This window comes from Hakea prostrata, chromosome 8 (assembly GCF_041222555.1).
Source record: "Hakea prostrata isolate BN-2017 chromosome 8, UWA_Hpros_2, whole genome shotgun sequence".
Classification (NCBI taxonomy): Eukaryota; Viridiplantae; Streptophyta; class Magnoliopsida; order Proteales; family Proteaceae; genus Hakea; species Hakea prostrata.
In genome coordinates this window covers 23,645,394-23,666,686 of record NC_142607.1, presented here as the reverse complement: position 1 = coordinate 23,666,686, position 21,293 = coordinate 23,645,394, and positions in this window count along the sequence as shown.

The window sequence follows — 21,293 nt, the reverse complement described above, 5'->3', positions numbered from 1 at the left end:
TGACATATATAGGATTGTCTAGTAGTGTTTGGCTAGGATGTCCTGTTATGTCAGACCCTAATCGGAGGGGTATTGAGACCAAACGACCCGTGGTAGCAATGGGGATTCATGGGCGCTCAAGACCGGTAACCAACCCGTGAGAGGACAGGAATCACATTGTGGGGGCCATTTATTGGTAGGGTTGCATATGGTTAGACTTGGGCTCACGGGCGCTTAAGACCGGTAACCAACCCGTGAGAGGACGTGAGAGCTTCCCGTTTACCATATGTGGATGATCAATAGGGTTGGTGAGTCCGTAGTCAGGGACTATGAGGACTCTAGTGTGAAGGATACCGGAAAGGATCGTCAGGGACGAGGAATGGAAGTATCTGGATCTGACTTGATGTAACCAAGTAGAAGACTTGCATTTGGCTAGGTTTTACCCCGACATGCGCCAAGTACTTATACCAAATGGTTGTGAGAGAGTGTGTTGACTTAACCCCCTGCCAAGGTTTGTCCTGAGGGATGAAGGACCCATTACCAATCGGCTGCTCAAGACCGGTGAAATGATCCGTGAGAGAATCCAAGATATCTTAAATGGTTGAGGATGTGAGTGGACTTTCCTAAAGAAGTACGGTGCTACGACTTAAAGCATGTCCGCCAATAGAGACCAGCATACATAGAGTTAGATTCATTCATTCATTGTTTGTCTCATATCATATTGCATTTATGATTGTTCCCGAATCCTCGCCATTTGTGTTATTATGGATTTTAACTGCCTTACTGAGTTTCTTTGAAACTCATTCCTTTATTGTACAATGTTGTTAGACTATCCTGCAGGTACTGAGTACTATGACGGTTCCTATGAGGAAGCGCAAGGCGAAGAGACATATCTCCAGGAAGGTGATTGCGGTTACCACAATTACTCTGAAGATCCCACGGGTGGTTATGCTCCGTACGATGCTTAGTCCGACCATTGAGTGGAAGCGTCCTTGTGCTATTTATGAGATCTACACCTACAAGGATGTCGTCTACAAAGTGGAGAATAATTTAGTTACCCAATGTACTTGCTACTGGGATTAGCTTTTATCTAGTTTATTCTTTAGAGCTACTTTTCCGCTGGATGTAAAGTGGGATTTTTGCTTCACTTTACTTATCTGTTTGATACTCTGATTATGTCTATTATTCCGATTCGTTTATGATTCATTCTTTCATTATTGGATCTATGATTTATCTTCCGCACTCATGTTATGATTGTTCATGATTATGTTATTGTTTATGTGGGAGGTTGATCACTCGATACCTGATCTTCGGGCTGTGGATCACACTCTCGGGTATGCCAGATAGGGTACCGGCTGGGAGGGCGTGACAGGCATAGTAGTAAAGGCTAAGATCAAACATGGTAAACATTAATTAGAAAAGAAGCTACAGTAGAATGATCATGTTTTCCAAAATTCAATCAAAATCAGTGAAGAATTGAGGAGATTCACCATGTGGTTTCAAGGAATGCATAGAGTGATTGGGAGTTCACTCTAAGGCATAAGGAGATTAGAGAATAGGTAGTTACAGTATTGTAACACCTCCAAAATCAAAACATCAAGATAGAATAGTAAGAAGAGGAAAAGAGAGAAGAAGGAGATAGAACACTGAAATCAAGGTCCAACTTCAAGGTGTAACATTAAACTAACCTTTCTTCACCCAAAATAGATATGGTGTCCTTGCTAGGTTTGGGCTGGATTTCACAGGAAGTACCAAAATGTACAAGGACTTGAGGGAACATTTTTGGTGGAATGGTTTGAAAGCAAATGTTGAAGACTTTGTATCCAGGTGTGGAACTTGCCAACGTGTGAAAGCTGTTCGCCAACCCCCATCTGGATTACTTCAGCCCCTTCCTATTCCTAGTTGGAAGTGGGAAGATATCGCAATGGACTTTGTGACTAGCTTGCCGTGGACGAGTAAGGGAAATGACACTGTGTGGGTGATTGTTGATAGGTTGACTAAATCAGCCCATTTCATTCCTATGAAGATCACCTATTCTTTGGATAAGCTAGCTCGACTTTATGTGGACAATGTAGTTCGTCTACATGGAGTACCAGTTAGTATCGTTTCGGACCGTGATCCTAGGTTCACCTCAAGGTTTTGGAATGGATTGCAGAAAGCCTTGGGAACCCAATTGAATCTGAGTACAGCTCATCACCCACAGTTTGATGGACAATCTGAGCGGACAATTCACATTCTTGAAGACATGCTTAGGTCTTGTGTGGTTGACATGGGTGGAAATTGGGATGAACACCTAGCCTTAGTCGAGTTTGCCTATAACAACAGTTATCAAGCAACAATAGGCATGGCTCCGTTTAAGGCTTTGTATGGTAACACTTGTAGAACGCCCTTGTATTGGACTGAGACTGGTAAAAGAAAAGTCTTAGGTCCAGAGATGATTGAAGCTACCAGTGATATGGTTGACATGATTCGGGAAAGGATTAAGTCTGCTCAATCTAGACAGAAGTCGTATGCCGACAAGAGAAGAACCGACTTAGAATTTCCAATTGGAGAGAAAGTCTTCCTTAAAGTATCACCTATGAAAGGGGTGACAAGATTCAATGTGAAAGGAAAGCTTAGTCCCCACTTCATTGGACCTTTTGAGATTCTAGAAAGGGTTGGACCAGTAGCATACCGCTTGGCCTTGCCTCCGTCACTTGCTGGAGTTCACAATGTGTTCCATGTTTCAATGCTTCGGAAATACCTAGAAAACCCGGAGCACATACTACAGCAAGCACCCGAAGGACTTAGTGCCGATCTTTCTTATGATGAAGGACCAGCCGAGATCCTAGATAGAAAGGACAAGCAGTTGCGAAATCGCACCATCCCTCTGGTGAAGATCCGATGGAAAAACCATACCCCTGAAGAAGCTTCATGGGAGAAAGAAAAAGACATGAAGGAGAAGTTTCCTTATCTTTTTGGAAGCACAGGTACGCTTTCAATTCCTTAAGGGGGGGAGAATGTAATATTCAGCCCTATTCTAACCTTGACCCTGACCGGATCCACTATTGTATTCAGGTCCGAGGACCCGAAGCGGTGGAAGAAGTGATTTATGGACCATTCTAATTGATGATCTTGATTCGGAGACCGAGCCCATGGACATTGACAATGATACCCCTTGCTTAAATACATTGTCAGTGTTTAAGGAAAGTCTGCGCATCGGAGAAGATTAATATGGTTGATGTACCAAATGACCTCCTGTGCACAATCCGAAGGTATTCCCCGAAACTAGAATTCTTGATTGAATTGTGGAAGAAAACCTTACTCAATTTGACCTTGTATAGCCTTTCAAATCCCTACTTGAAGTTGCTGTTCTAAACCTGAGTTTTCTGCTGAAAACATTTTGGTCGATCATTTTGGTCGATACCATCGACCAAGGACCATCGACCAAAATGTCCCAGTCTGCCAAGTTAATGATTCCATGGAATATTCCTTTTCTATTTAATATGACCTCGAGCCTTGAGCCTTTTGCAATCATTTTTCTCACCTGGGAACGTGGGGAGAGCTTCCCAAAGCAGCTCCTTGGTTAGTGTGAAGGGTATCTCATCAAAGACACTTAATTTATCATTGATTCTTGCCTTCATCTTCTACACTAAGGTATGACTCTTCATTCCACTCTCTATCCTACCATTTCCTATTCTTTCCTATTGTCATCTTGCTGATGGGACATTTGGAATGGTGCTGCAACCTTGCAACCACCACTCCAAGTGCCTACTCATGCTCAATCCATGATTCCCTTAGCCATTCATTGATGCTAATGCTTATATCTCATGCTTAGCATATGTATTCCATGATTTACCTATTAACATCATACCATTTGATATCAAACTGAGCTATAGAGTGTATTATGTCCATGTTTAACATTGCCATTTGATTCCAATCGAATTTCTATTAGTTCCCCTAGTTATTGCATGCTATTCCTCATCAATGCAATCAATTCCAACTCATGCCATGATGTTTATCACTTGAACTTAATAGCTCAAATTGGGGCTTTTTAATTAGACCATTGGATTGGGTTAATTCCTTGATTTATAGTGTCCTACTACTGTTGTTAAGTATGCCTCCAAGTTTCAGATTGATCCGAACACCGGAAGACTCATTTCGGACCAAGATCCCCAAAATCCACTATTCTGCCCGAGGATTATTTTGGTCGATCATTTTGGTCGATACCATCGACCAAAACCATCGACCAAAGTTGTTGCTGATAGCAACCTTGGTCAGTTTTGACTCAAATGACATCTGATCTTCCCGACTCCTTTTCTAACTTATTATTGATGTTTGTTTAGGGCCTTAACACTTCTATTGGACTATTCTTGGTATTCTCAATTCATCATCAACTCATCCAAGGTAAGGATGGTTATATCCATAAACATATAAGTCATTAAATATTGAACTATGCTTTGTTCAAAGAATGAAATCCCTAAATTTCTTTCAACCATTATGATACTGATACATATGTGTTAGAACAGTAACATTTAAATCTTTATACATTTGTTGTGTTACTCTATCATTTTGATTTGTTGGATGCATGAGAAATGATGAGATATGATGTGTGATTGCTTACGTATGACTTAGGATTGGAGGGTGTCCTACTGACACTTCTGTCCTTGGGCATCGGAGGGAATAGTATGGGATGTTCTCCGATGGTGCCTATCGACACTCTCCCGAGTTATTGGATGACATACATAGGAGTGTCTAGTTGTGTGGCTAGGTTCATCCTTGTCGTGTCAGACCCGAATCGGAAGGGCATTGAGACCGAACAACCCGTGGTAGTGTATGGTTGGATGGGCGCTCTAGGCCGGTAGCCAATCCGGTAGGGGACATAAACCATGCTACGGATACCTGAAAGGGGCCATTTATTGGTAGAGTTGCATATGGATAGACTTGGGCTCACGGGCGCTCAAGACCGGTAACCAATCCGTGAGAGGACGTGAGAGCTTCCCGTTTACTATATGTGGATGACCAATAGGGTTGATGAGTCCGAAATCTGGGATTTCACTGACTCTAGTGTGAAGGATACCGGAAAGGATCGCCGGGGGCGAGGAATGGACGTATCTGAATCTGACTTGACCGACTGAGTAGATGACTTGCATTGGGCTAGGCTTTACTTGTGACATGCGCCAAGTACTTGACCAAATGGTGATGTGAGAGAGCGGTGACCGATTCCCCTTACCATGGTTTTTGATGACTTTACCGATCTTCCCCGGGCATTCCCAAGATATGGAAATGGGAGAGTGACTAATGACCCAGAGAAGTACGGTGCTATGACTTAAAGCATGTCTACCTTAGAGACCAGCATTCATAGAGTTAGGCTCATATCTGCATCATATGTTCCATATCACATTGCATTATTATATGTTCTGAATGTGTATGATTTCTAATTATGGAATAACTTCCTTGCTGAGTTCTTCGAACCCATTCCTTTTGTGCAAATGTTTTAGATTACATTCCAAGTACCGAAGATTACGATGGCACCTCCTATGAGGTGGACTATGATTCCACATACTACCCTCCGGGTAGTGGCGTCGGTGAGGATTCGTATATTGGAGCCGAGGAGGATTATTATTCGCACCAGGGTTAGCCCCACAGTTGTGTGGGAGCGGCAGCGCTGGGTTTACTTCATCCGTACTGTTGAGGAGACTACCATTAGTATGGAAGAAACCCTAGCATAGTGCTCCATTCCCCTGGTGTATTTGTGGAACCATTGGTCTTGTAACTAACTTATCTTTGAGATTATCTTTTGACACTTAGACATGTATTTGACGTTATCACACTTCTTTTCCGCTGTTCTGAGAGAGTGGTTATCATACCTTCTCTCACCCTAATGATTATGCTTTAATGTTATTGCCTTCCGCACTCTGATTTATTTAGTCTTATCTTATTCATGATATTTAGTATTAACTGTTTTTACCATTGATTATTACTGTTCATGATTGTGTTACCGTGTATGTGGGAGGCATGGACCTTAGATCATTGATCCTTGGACTGTGGATCACATCCCGGGTATTCCAAATGGGGTACCGGCTGGGTGGATGTGACACTCCCACTAGGTTCACAATCTACATTCATGCTCCCACTTGGTGCACTATGACCAATATCTTCTCTGGCAACTAAAGGATGTGTTCTTTCTCCACCCTCGCCAAGAGGATTTGGTATGCTATGATCCTCCTCTATCTCATAGAGGTCAAGATCTCTATGCTCATCAGATAAACTAGGGCAATCTGCTTCTAGAAATTCGACATCTCGTGACTCAATCTCAGTCATACCTCCACTAGGGTGTTCACCGTACATAACGTATCCTTTAGAGCTATTAGGATACCTCACAAAGATGCATTTCTTAGCTCTAGGTCCTAACTTCCCATACTTATGGGAAGAGGTGTGAACATACCCAGCACAACCCCATGGTCGTAAATGTCCTAGAGCAGGCTTTGTACCTTTCCATAGCTCATAGGGTGTAGATGGTATTGACTGAGATGGTACTCTATTCAAGATATAGGCTGCAGTCTAAAGTGCATCTCCCCAAAAACTAATTGGGAGGTTCGCTTGCGCCATCATGGACCTAACCATGTCCAATAGAGTTCTATTCCTTCTTTCTGCTACACCATTTTGTTGCGGAATGTTAAGAATAGTTAATTGTCTCACAATTCCTTTTTCTTCAAACAATTCTTTAAATTGTTCAGATAAATATTCGCGTCCACAGTCAGTTCATAGAATTTTTAAATTCCTGCCTAATTGATTCTCAACCTTTGTAATAAAGCATTTGAAGCAATATAATGCTTCATGACGGTGAGCGATCAAATAAACATAACCATATCACGAATGATCATCTATAAAAGTGAGAAAATAGGAGGCTCCATGTCTTGCCTTAACATTCATGGGTCCACAGATGTCAAAGTGTACTAACTCTAATGGTTGAGTTGATTTGGGTGCCTTTCCAAAAGGCTTCCAATGAGCCTTTCCAGCCAAACAAGGTTCACCTATGGGCAGGTCTACTTTAGCGAGTGAGCCTAAAAGGCTGACTCTAGCTAACCGTGACATCTTGTCCTTCCCAATGTGACCTAATCTAGAATGCCATTTAACAGATTCTATATTACTGTCAACAATTAAACAAGAAGAATTAGAGATAACCAGAATCAAATCTAATTTAAAAAATCCATTGTCAAGAATGCAGTGGCCCCATATGGCCCCTTCAAATAACAAATCCAAAGCACTGTTGGAAAAATTGAAAGAATATCCAAAACTTAAAAGTGCTAAAATCGAAACTAAATTATGCGTTATGTCTGGTGCATAGAGTACATCATGGAGGATCAACGTGCAGTCCGTTCGTAAGCTAAGTTGGACTGATCCAATGCGTAGAACATCAATGTTGTCGCCGTTTCCCATGTAAATTGTATGTACTCCCAATGATACTTTGCGATAATTTATGAAACTGCATCTTTCTCGTGTGACGTTTCTAGTTGCTCCTGTAAAACCCAGCCCTAACCTTGACCCGGGAACCTTGTTATTTGTAGGTCCGATGACCCGGAGTAAAGTAAGAAGTCAGCTTTGGGCCATCCCAGTGGAGGACTTGGTGTCTGGCTTTGAATCCATGAGAGTTGATGATGAAGTTCTATTTATGGAAACTGAATCTTGATGAAGATCGGATTAGTTGATGGACTTGGAGTGCTCTCTATCTTGGTTTGAAGGCATTTCTACCTATTAGGTAAGTCACTTGACTTGTGTGCAAAACCCCTTTAGGATTGAATTTGATCTGGGCCTTCAATTCCCTGTTTTGGATTTGCTGTCAGCATTGGTCGACTGATTGGTCGACTGGGCCAGTCGATCAATCCACTCGACCAATGAGTGCTGTCTTTGGCAATTAGGTTTTTCTTGCTCTATTTAAGTCCAATCTCGAGTCCACTTCGTATTTGCTGCCTCCAAACTCTTTGGAACGAACCAAAGACCTCTGCAAGTCATCTCCTTGGCATCCTTGGTGTTTTCTTGACGGATCTTCGTCGAAACTCTTCCTTTTGCATCAAAAGGTATGTCTACACTCTCTTCTTCTCCTCCATCTTTGTATTTTCTTTCCTTTTTGAGTTGAGACAGTTGAGGAGATGCTGCATTCTCTGTTGCAAACATCTCTGGACTTGTTCTCATGATCATCCTAAGGATTAGAGGCTAGAACAATGATCTTAACCAAGATCATTGCAAGCTTTTGAAGGAATCATGATCAAACCATGATCTAACCTTGTTAAACTTCTGATTTGAATTCTGATCTCCTTGGATCTTCTATTTTGATCATGTTAGTAGTTAATTACTGTGTTTTCTTTTCATGATCCATGATCTATCAATCTCTAGTTGTTCTCTTCCACCATACTATGTGTTCTTCATGAATCATGGTAGTTACATATATGGTAGGTTTTATTTCCTTATTTAGATTTATGCTTCTAAGCCTATTTCCTTGAAGATCTAAGTATGTTTTCATGATACCTTTACCTGAAGCAATGATTCATCCTCCTATTGTTCTTGTCTTTGATTTCTATTTCGAATTCATCAAGATCCATGGTTGATCTAATTATGGTAACTTTTTGTTTCCTAATTTGGATCTTGATGTCTTGATTTGATTAGTGTTTTGAGGTCCCCTATATGTTAGAATACTACTGATGTAGTTTACCCCTTGATTAGTACCCTTTTGAACCACCAAATTCGGATTTCATATCTTAAAACTCTGTTTTTTTTAGGCTACTGTCTGCATTGGTCGACTGATCGACCAATGAGTTCAGCAACTCCAGAATTGGTCTGTGTTGGATGTTTTGGTATCTTTTCTGTTAGGGATCTTTCCTAATATGTTGTATATACTTCTTTAGGACCTTCTTCTCAAGTTTGCCAAGATCTTACTTGACTTCTTAGGACTCCTTTGCGAGTTATAAAAGGTAAGGATGGTTATTTCCTTAATTACATAAATAGCATGAATCTAGTTTCTATATTTGAATATCATTGATATGTTTCCTTAATTAGATTCTTACAATGATATACTACTGTTGTATAACCTTGATTACAGTAGCATTACTTGTTTATGATTAATTGATTCATGTATGATTTACTTACCAATTATATACAAGTGATTGTAATTATTGATTTCTTTCCATATATGAAGTTACCATATATGTGATGATATGAATTGATGCATGTGTATGCTTAAGTATGGTTTGGAAAGGAGAGGTGTCCTTTTGACACTTATGTCCTTGGACTACTACGGGAATATTATGGGATGTTTCCAGAGATGCCCTCTGGACACCTTCCTAAACTGTTGGATGACATATATAGGATTGTCTAGTAGTGTTTGGCTAGGATGTCCTGTTATGTCAGACCCTAATCGGAGGGGTATTGAGACCGAACGACCCGTGGTAGTAATGGGGATTCATGGGCGCTCAAGACCGGTAACCAACCCGTGAGAGGACAGGAATCACATTGTGGGGGCCATTTATTGGTAGGGTTGCATATGGTTAGACTTGGGCTCACGGGCGCTTAAGACCGGTAACCAACCCGTGAGAGGACGTGAGAGCTTCCCGTTTACCATATGTGGATGATCAATAGGGTTGATGAGTCCGTAGTCAGGGACTATGAGGACTCTAGTGTGAAGGATACCGGAAAGGATCGTCAGGGACGAGGAATGGACGTATCTGGATCTGACTTGATGTAACTAAGTAGAAGACTTGCATTTGGCTAGGTTTTACCTTGACATGCGCCAGTACTTATACCAAATGGTTGTGAGAGAGTGTGTTGACTTAACCCCCTGCCATGGTTTATCCTGAGGGATGAAGGACCCATTACCAATCGGCTGCTCAAGACCGGTGAAATGATCCGTGAGAGAATCCAAGATATCTTAAATGGTTGAGGATGTGAGCGGACCTTCCTAAAGAAGTACGGTGCTATGACTTAAAGCGTGTCTGCCAATAGAGACCAGCATACATAGAGTTAGATTCATTCATTTATCGCTTGTCTCATGTCATATTGCATTTATGTTTGTTCTGGAAATCCTGCCACTTATGTTATTATGGATTTTAACTGCCTTACTGAGTTTCTTTGAAACTCATTCCTTTATTGTACAATGTTTGTTAGACTACCCTGCAAGTACTGAGTACTATGACGGTCCCTATGAAGAAGCGCAAGGCGAAGAGGCATATCTCCAGGAAGGTGATTGCGGTTACCACAATTACACTGAAGATCCCGCGAGTGGTTATGCTCCGTACGATGCTTAGTCCGACCATTGAGTGGAAGCGTCCTTGTGCTATTTATGAGATTTACACTTATAAGGATGTTGTCTATAAAGTGGAGAACAATTTAGTTACCCATTGTACTTGCTACTGGGATTAGATTTTGTCTAGTTTATTATCTTTTAGAGCTACTTTTCCGCTGGTTGTAAAGTGGGATTTTTGCCTCACTTTACTTATATGTTTGATACTCTGATTATATCTATCATTCTGATTCATTTATGATTCATTCTTTCTTTATTGGATCTATGGTTTATCTTCCGCACTTTTATTATGATTGTTCATGATTATGTTATTGTTGTTTATGTGGGAGGTTGATCACTCGATACCGATCTTCGGGCTGTGGATCACACTCTCGGGTATGCCGGATAGGGTACCGGCTGGGAGGACGTGATAGATTGGTATCAGAGCCCAAGGTTCGAGGAGATCCTAACCACAAAAGACAATAACTGAACATTCCTGAGTCATTGATCTGAAATGACCCTTCTACTCTTAGAAGTGAATAATAGAACACTGAATTAGAAACTTAACCTTTGAGGCATAACAACGTTTCAGAATAACATACCATAATTATACTTGAACAAATGTCATTAATGCAAGGAAAAGAAAGGTGCATAATATACAATAATTAAGTGAAACAAAATGAACTTCATTAATTTCAAAAGTTTTTACAACGATTACATCTGAAATGCATAAATGGAAATCCTAGGGTACAGTCTATCTAGGTGATCTTCTCCGATCTCTCGTATGCTCCGAACTCCTCCGCTAGCCGAGTCACCCGATGCTCTATCCTATCCCGTCGTGACTCCATCCTCTCGTACATCTGCTCTGTCCGACCTCCATCCTCTCTAACATGGAAGTCATCGATCTCATCCGTGCTCCAAGATCCGAAGTCTCCGGAACCGCATGTGAAGGGCCACCCGCCTCGAAGTGTGATGAAGGAAACTCGTGATGCACGGGCTCAGCCTCGTGCATATCTACATCATCTCCGGCCTGATCATGACTATCAGGACCGGTGTCCTCTCCTCCATCCTCTGACCCCTGATCCTCATCCTCTGATTCATCATCATCCTCACCCTCCGGACCAGGAGATCTCTCCGACTGCTGTAGTCTCATCCGACGAATGGTTCGAGTCCCAATAGAGTATCCCCGTGAACCGGTGTCCACCGGTGTATCCTCAAAACTCACCCCGAAATGCCCGAAGATCAAAGTCGGTAGCCTCCCATAGCAAAGGTTCCGCATGCTAGGCCGCAGAACTAAGTCCAGCATGACCTGCTGAATGATGTAGGAGAGATCGATCTCGAAGCCCATGTAGATGCGGTAGATGACTAAGGCCTCCATCACCGTGACCCGATGGTGATGTCCGGCTTTCGGCATAATGTTTCAGCCGACTATGCGACCGATAATCCGTGCAGAGTCCGTCATCCGTCCGCTGGTCCACGGAGTGAAGCATCGACGGCTATCCCATAGCGTAGAGCATATCTCGCGTAGCTCGTATGGCATCGGATGGCTGTCCGGATCTGCTCCTGCAGGTATCCACACACACTGCTGTGGATAGTAAGGAACCTGCAAGATCTCAGCCAGTGTCCGGGTAGAGAAGCGAATCTGAGTCCGGAAGACCCTGCTCCTGAGGACCAGTCTAAGCGGATGTCCTTGGCCTCGAGCCTCCTCCGTGTAGGTAAGGTTGTTTGAAGAACAACCTCACTAGTTCCGGGTATACCGGCAGATCCTCGGTGAAGAGATGAGTCCACCTGCAATGTGTCGAATCTCTGCCGAATCCTAAAGGCTCGAGCTGGCGTAAGTGAAGTAGACGTCCCATCTTGATATTGCAGATGGCGAAGTAGGCCTCGTACAGGAACTCGGCCCGAGGTGTGTCAAACATGTCCGGCCTCCCTAACCTCCCGTCTAGGCTCGAAGGAACCCGACCTCTGCCCCTAAGAGCACCTACAATGCGACCACGACCTCTACCTCGTCCTCGCCCCCCCCCCCTCTGCATAGTGGATATCTGTGAAAGAGACAAGAGACAATTCCAGTTAGTGCTACCTTAAGATTTGAGCCAAAAGGGTATTTTCGTAATTTTTCAGAAAATTTCAAATTTGGGGGAAATTTGATTTGAACATACTAGCTTGTGCACAATACTTGGAATTTCATGTCTATGAAGTTTGTTTGTTGAAAATCAATCGAAAACCTGGATTAAAGCGAAAAATTCAGCAATAAGGAAATTTGGGGATTTTGCCATTTAGGTCAAAATTGGATTTTTGAAAAGTTGAAATTGGTTAAATCAAATTGTATGGACCTATCTACAATGTCATCTTGAGCATGTAGCATTTGATCTCGTGCGAAAATTTCAAGCGGTTTGAGAGAAAACAAGATTTTTCTAAAGATATCGATTTCGGTATAAAAACATTGCGAGATGAACACCAATATGTTAAAACTTGTTGTCTATGCATGGCATTGTGTTTAAAACCTAGGGAATATGTTTCTAAGCATTCCTAAGCATGATTTCTAGCATTGGATACAAGCAAAGCATGGTTTTAATTGAAATGCAAGCATGAGAAGATGAAAATGGAAGAAAGAATAAGAGATTTACCTTGTTTGTGATGATTGTGTGTTGTGGTGTTGTTGTTAAAGTACCAAATCACCTCAAGAACACTTGTGAGAACTCTTGGAGACTTTCCCTAGAGCTCTCTTACCTTTGGAAGAAGTTAGAATGAGGTTGGAATGTGGAAATGAGGCTTATAATGCGAATTTTCGCATTCTGTTTGCATTGGTCGACTCATTGGTCGACTGGGTCAGTCGACCAATCACTCGACCAATGGTCACAGAGACCTCATTTGCTGTTGAATTTTTGGAAAATGTGATTTTTGCCTTATGGATTATTGTTTGATGACTATATGGATATATTTGAACATGATTTAAGTTTTCAAATCATTTGGACTTGTGGTTTATGTTGAAACTTCGAAATTCGGTATTTTGATGTTCTCGGTTTTGCAGAATAGTTACTCTGAGAAGTGGGCGTGGTGAATCCAGTGGTCAAGGAGGTGGTGAAATACCTCATGGAGGTGGTGAGATACCAAATGTTGATCAGGGTACTCATGAGATACCTGGTGCCCCGAATGTTGGAAGTTTCCGAGATATTGCCAATATTATGGGCAATATGATGCAGACGACAAGCGGCTCGGTTCAACCGGATGTTGGTGGGTTTCATGACTCGCATAATGAGAACCGGGCTGGTGCTAATGTGAATCCTCATGCCGCAGTCCTTAATGCGGGAGGTTTAGTGGAACTCCTCATACTCGCTTTGATGGAGAGTTTTCTCAAGATGCAAGTACCCACTTTCACCGGAGTTACCAAGGACCCCTTGTTTCCTAACAAGTGGCTTCGTGAGTTGGAGAAGGCTTTCCGACATCCGCAATGCTCGGAAGCTCGAAGATTCTGTTTCTTTGAACAGAAGTTACAACAAGAAGCCGATGCATGGTGGATCTCCACTCGGCCTGTTTTGGAAGGTTTGCATGCAGGAGTTGTAACTTGGGAGTTGTTCAAAGAGGCTTTTTGTATGAATTACTTTCCCGAGGCGGTAAAAGATGCGAAGGAAGCTAAGTTCATGATTCTTACTCAAGGATCTCTGTCTGTGTTGGAGTACCAGCAGAAGTTCAAGGAGCTTCATTTCTTTGCTCCAGATTCTCTGAAGGATGACCTCGCCAAAGCAAAGAAGTTCTTCAAAGGACTGCGCCCTGCCATTAAAGCTTACCTCACAGTCCAGCCTATAGTGAGCTATGCTCAAGTGGTGCAGAACTCGAAGAAGTTGGAAGAAACAGAGAAGGAAAGTGCTCGTGTGCAAAAGCCCCGGCGATCAAGGAATTCTTGTTTGGTGGATCGTAATGACCGTCGTTTTGTGAGACCTACACCCTACCCCAATCCTACCTTTCAGGCTAAGAGTGTAGGTCAGAACTTGGGTTTTCAGCAGCCCGGCCAGTTTAGACAGTATGGCGGAAACCGACCACCAGCAAGTGCAAGTGCAAGTGCTAGTGCAAGGCCTTTTGTTCGAAGCCCTCTGTTGCAGCCACCCCTGTTGGATCCAAAGCAATCCTCGTTTGCTTCTCTGCAAGCAAGCTGGTCATTTCGCTCGTGCTCTGTCCGAGCGGCACTGCCCAGCAGCCTGCCCCAGTGGTGAAGAGTGCTCCTGCTCCTCCCTCTAGTAGAGTTTTCAGTATTTCCAGTCTTTGAGCAGGATCCAAGCCATGAAGTGATTACAAGTACATTGTTAGTTGCTTCTATTTCGCATTTGTCTTATTTGATACGGGTGCATCTCATTCGTTCATGTCATCTCGCATTCATCAAGAAGACTAACCTAATCCCCGAGAAGTTGTCTAGTTGTTTATTGATTAGTACACCTCTTGGTCCTGTTGTGAAACTAGATAAGGGGTTATCTAAATGTCCTCGTGTTGATTGGTGAGAAGAACTTGGAAGCCAATTTTGTAATTCTTGACATGAAGCACTTCGATGTTATTTTGGGAATCGATTGGTTGACAGCCCACAAAGCTGTGTTCCTTTGTTCCTCAAAGAAGATTCAGTTCCATATTTGTGGAAGTCCGGTCTTTGAATTTCGGGTGAAAAGAGAAGGGTTTGTAAGAAGGTGTCTTGTCTGCACTTGATGCAAGTCTATGCCCTAGTGGATGATGCTTCATCCGAAGGCAAGAGTATAGTGGAGAAAAGAGTCAATGAAGTCGAGTTGTCTGCTGCGACTTTGTTGATGTCTTCCCCGATGATCTATCGGGAGTGCCTCCAGACAGGGGATGTCGAGTTTTCTATTGATCTCGTCCCTGGTGCCGCTCCGGTATCTAAAGCTCCGTATAGGATGGCTCCTACTGAGTTGAAAGAGTTGCAAAATCAGTTGAATGAGCTCATTGATAGAGGTTTCGTACAGCCTAGTGTGTCACCTTGGGGAGCTCCGGTCTTGTTTGTCAAGAAGAAAGACGGTAGTATGCGCTTGTGCATCGACTACCGTGAGTTGAATAAGTTGACTATCAAGAATAGATATCCGCTGCCCGAATTGATGATCTCTTCGATCGGTTGAAGGGTGCAGTTGTGTTCTCAAAGATTGACTTAAGGTCCGGATATCACCAATTGAAAGTGAAGTCTAGTGATATCTTCAAGACAGCTTTCCGAACGCGGTATGGTCACTACGAGTTTAGAGTCATGCCCTTCGGATTGACCAATGCTCCTGCGGTGTTCATGGACCTCATGAACCGAGTATTTCATGATGTGCTTGATAAGTTTGTGATTGTTTTCATTGATGACATCTTGATCTATTCGAAGAGCGAAGAAGAGCATGCGAGTCATCTAAGTTTCACTTTGCAAAGGTTGCGAGAAAAGAAGTTGTTCGCTAAGTTTAGCAAGTGTGATTTCTGGCTTAAGAGAGTGGTATTCCTTGGTCATGTGGTTTCAGCCGAAGGTATTCAGCCGAAGTCAGTAACGGAAATAAGAAGTTTTCTTGGATTGGCGGGTTACTACAGAAGGTTTATTGAGAATTTTTCTCGGTTGGCTGCTCCTATGACTAAGTTGACCAGGAAAGAAGAAAAGTTTGTTTGGTCCGACGCTTTGTGACAAGAATTTCCAAGAGTTGAAAGATAGATTGACAAGTGCCCCGGTTTTGACTATACCTGATAGTTCCGGTGGTATGACAGTTTATACCGATGCGTCAAAGATTGGTTTGGGTTGTGTACTGATGCAACATGGAAAGGTCGTAGCCTATGCTTCTCTGCAATTGAAAGATTATGAGCGGAATTACCCCACTCACGATCTAGAACTTGCCGCTGTTGTCTTTGCTTTGAAGATTTGGAGACATTACCTCTACGGTGAGAAGATTGCCATTTTCACGGATCATAAGAGTTTGAAATACTTCTTTACCCAAAAGGAGTTGAACATGAGACAAAGGAGATGGTTGGAACTAGTCTCCGATTATGATTGTGATATTCAGTATCACCCTGGGAAAGCAAACGTTGTTGTTGATGCTCTTAGTAGGAAGAACCAGAAGAAGACTTTGGATTTGAATGCTTTGAGTTTACCATTGTGGTCTTCTATTGAGAGTTTTGATTTGGAAATCGTCCCTGAGAATTCTGATTTTATTCTTTCTGCCATGACGGCAAGATCTGGTCTTAGAGATAAGATTGTTGCTCTGCAGAGTTCTGATCAAGAGCTTTTGATCAAAGTTGAGAAGATTTCTTCGAATCTCGAGTCGGACCCCGACTTTGGTATATCCATGGATGGTGCTTTGTTGTTTAAAGGAAGACTGTGTGTGCCTGCAAATGAAGAAGTTAAGAAAGAAATATTGAAGGAAGCACACCAGTCGGTCTTTACTATACACCCGGGAAGCACCAAGATGTACAAGGACTTGAAGGAACATTTTTGGTGGATTGGTCTGAAGGCGGATGTTGATGATTTTGTTGCCAAGTGTGAGACTTGCTGATGAACACATTTATGTGTGAAATCTTAGGGCATAAAGCATGCATTATTATACACTTAGAATGGAGTTACCTTGGGTTTTATGTTGTTTGTGAAACCCAGCCCTTAGGACCTTTCAAGACCTAAGCAAACCTTTGTTGTTTGTGGGTCCGAATCACGCTATGTCACACGTCAAGAAGTCAGCATTGGGCCAATTCCCAAATGGAAAATGGTGTCCGGCTTTGAATCCATGAAGGGTGATGATGAGGTTCTATTTATGGAAACCAACTCCGAAATATTGAAGATGATAAACTGTGAAGGCAAATTTGCCCTATCTTGGATTTTAAGGCATTTCTACCTATTAGGTAAGTCACTTGACTTGTCCAGATGCAAAAGCGCCTTTAGCATTGGACTTCAATATCTTATTTTCTATTTAGGATTTGATTCCAAACCTCCGAAAGAACCAAAGACCCCTCCTTCTTCCCCCTCGGAACAATAATTCTATTGCAGCAAAAGGTATGTCTACTCTCTCTTCTTCTCCTCCATCTTTGTTTTTCTTTCCTTTTTGAGTTGAGACAGTAGAAGAGATGCTGCATCCTCTGTTGCAAACATCTCTGAACATGTTCTCATGATCATCCTAAGGATTTAAGGCTAGAACAATGATCTTAACCATGATCATTGCAAGCTTTTGAAGGATTCATGATCAAACCATGATTTAATCTTTGTTAAACTTCTAATCTGAATTCTGATCTCTTTGGAGCTTCTTTTGTTGATCATGTTAGTAGTAATTACTGTGTTTCTTTCCATGATTCATAATCTATAGATTTCTAGATGTTCTCTTCTACCATACTATGTGTTCTTCATGATGCATGATAGTTACATATATGGTAGGTTTTATTTCCTTATTTAGATTTATGCTTCTAAGCCTTATTCCATGAAGATCTATGTATGTTTTCATGTTTTCATTACCGAAAGCAATGATCCATCCTCCTATTGCTCTTGTCTTTGTTTTCTATTTCAAATTCATCAAGATCCATGGTTGAGTTAATTATGGTAACTTTTTGTTTCCTAATTTGGATCTTGATACCTTGATTGGATTAGTGTTTTGAGGTCCCCTATATGTTAGAATACTACTGATGTAGTCTACCCCTTGATTAGTATCCTTTTGAACCACCAAATTCGGATTCCATATCTTAAAACTCTGATTTTATAGGCTACTGTCTGCATTGGTCGACTGATTGGTCGACTGGACCACTCGACCAATCCACTCGACCAATGAGTACAACAACTCCAGATTTGGTCTGTTTCGGATGTTTTGATATCTTTGCTGTTAGGGATCTTTCCTAATATGTTGTATATACTTGTTTAGGACCTTCTTCTCAAGTTTGCCAAGATCTTACTTGATTTCTTAGGAGTCCTTTGCGAGTTATAAAAGGTAAGGATGGTTATTTCCTTAATTACATAGATAGCATGAATCTAGTTCCTATATTTGAATATCATTAATATGTTTCCTAAATTAGATTCTTACAATGATATACTACTGTTGCATAGCTTTGATTACAGTAGCATTACTTATTCATATTGAATTGATTCATGTATGATTTACTTACCGATGTTATACAAGTGATTGTAATTACTGATTTCTTTCCATATATGAAGTTACCATATATGTGATGATATGAATTGATGCATGTGTATGCTTAAGTATGGTTTGGAAAGGAGAGGTGTCCTTTCGACACTTCTGTCCTTGGACTACTACGGGAATATTATGGGATGTTTCCGGAGATGCCCTCTGGACACCTTCCTAAACTGTTGGATGACATATCTAGCATTGTCTAGTAGTGTTTGGCTAGGATGTCCTGTTATGTCGACCCTAATCGGAGGGGTATTGAGACCGAACGACCCGTGGTAGCAATGGGGATTCATGGGCGCTCAAGACCGGTAACCAACCCGTGAGAGGACAGGAATCACATTGTGGGGGCCATTTATTGGTAGGGTTGCATATGGTTAGACTTGGGCTCACGGGCGCTTAAGACCGGTAACCAACCCGTGAGAGGACGTGAGAGCTTCCCGTTTACCATATGTGGATGATCAATAGGGTTGATGAGTCCGTAGTCCGAGTTGGTTGGTGCCATAGGATACGCCGTCTCTAGTGTGAAGGATACCGGAAAGGATCGTCGGGACGAGGAATGGAAGTATCCGGATCCGACTTGATGTAACTAAGTAGAAGACTTGCATTTGGCTAGGTTTTACCCCGACATGCGCCAAGATTTATACCAAATGGTTGTGAGAGAGTGTGTTGACTTAACCCCCTGCCAAGGTTTGTCCCGAGGGATGAAGGACCCATTACCAATCGGCTGCTCAAGACCGGTGAAATGATCCGTGAGAGAATCCAAGATATCTTAAATGGTTGAGGATGTGAGTGGACTTTCCTAAAGAAGTACGGTGCTATGGCTTAAAGCATGTCCGCCAATAGAGACCAAGCATCCATAGAGTTAGATTCATTCATTCATTGTTTGTCTCATATCATATTGCATTTATGTTTGTTCTGGAATTCTCGCCATTTATGTTATTATGGATTTTAATCGCTTTACCGAGTTTCTTTGAAACTCATTCCTTTATTGTACAATGTTGTTAGACTATCCCGCAGTACCGAGTACTATGACGGTCCCTATGAAGAAGCGCAAGGCGAAGAGACATATCTCCAGGAAGGTGATTGCGGTTACCACAATTACTCGAAGATCCCGCGAGTGGTTATGCTCCGTACGATGCTTAGTCCGACCATTGAGTGGAAGCGTCCTTGTGCTATTTATGAGATTTACACTTACAAGGATGTTGTCTATAAAGTGGAGAACAATTTAGTTACCCAATGTACTTGTTACTGGGGATTAGGTTTTGTCTAGTTTATTCTTTAGAGCTACTTTTCCGCCGGATGTAAAGTGGGATTTTTGCTTCACTTTACTTATCTCGTTTGATACTCGATTATATCTATTATTCTAATTCATTTATGATTCATTCTTTCTTTATTGAATCTATGATTTATCTTCCGCACTCATGTTATGATTGTTCATGATTATGTTATTGTTTATGTGGGAGGTTGATCACTCGATACCTGATCTTCGGGCTGTGGATCACACTCTCGGGTATGCCGGATAGGGTACCGGGCCGGGAGGGCGTGACAGATTGGTATCGGAGCCCAAGGTTCGAGGAGATCCTAACCACAAAAGACAACAACTGAACATTCCCGAGTCATTGATCCGAAATGACTCATCTACTCTTAGAAGTGAATAATAGAACACCTGAATTAGAAACTTGACCTTTGAGGCATAACAGAACATTTCTGAATAACATACCATAATTATACTTGAACAAATGACATTAATGCAAGGAAAAGAAAGTTGCATAACATACAATAATTAAAGAGAAACAAAATGAACTTCATTAATTTCAAAAGTTTTTACAAGGATTACATCTGAAATGCATAAATGGAAAATCCTAAAGTACACAGTCTATCTAGGTGATCTACTCCGATCTCTCGTATGCTCCGAACTCCTCTCGCTAGCCGAGTCACCCGATGCTCTATCCTATCCCTGTCGTGACTCCATCCTCTCGTACATCTGCTCCCCGTCCGACCTCCATCCTCTCTAGCATGGAAGTCATCGATCTCATCTCGTGCACCAAGATCCGAAGTCTCCGGAACCGCATGTGAAGGGCCACCTACCTCGAAGTGTGATGAAGGAAACTCGTGATGCACGTGCTCAGCCTCGCGCATATCTCGCATCATCTCCGGCCTGATCATCACTATCGGGACCGATATCCTCTCCTCCATCCCCCGATCCCCGATCCTCATCCTCCGATTCATCATCATCCTCACCCTCCGGACCAGGAGATCTCTCCGACCGATGTAGTCTCATCTCGGTGAATGGTCCGAGTCCCAATGGGGTATCCCCGTGATCTAGTGTCCATCGGTGTATCCTCGAAACTCACCCCGAAATGCCCGAAGATCAAAGTCGAAGCCTCCCATAGCAAAGGTTCCGCATGCTAGGCCGCAGAACTAAGTCCAAGCATGACCCGCTGAATGATGTAGGAGAGATCGATCTCGAAGCCCATGTAGATGCGGTAGATGACTAAGGCCTCCATCACTGTGACCCGATGGTGATGTCCGGCTTTCGGCATGATGTTTCGGCCGACTATGCGACCGATAATACGTGCAGAACCCGTCATCCGTCCGCTAGTCCACGGTGTGTAGCATCGACGGCTATCCCATAGCGTAGAGCATATCTCGCGAAGCTCGTACGGCATCGATGGCTGTCCGAGATCTCTGCTCCTGCAGGTATCCACACACACCGCTTGTGGATAGTAAGGAACCCGCAAGATCTCAGCCGGTGTCCGGGTAGAGAAGCGAATCTGAGTCCGGGAAGACCCCGCTCCCGAGGACAAGTCCGAGTGGATGTCCCCGGCCCCGAGCCTCCTCGTGTAAGTAAGGTTGCTGAAGAACAACCTCACTAGCTCCGGGTATACCGGCAAATCCTCGGTGAAGAGATGAGTCCACTACAAAGTGTCGAACCTCTGCCGAAT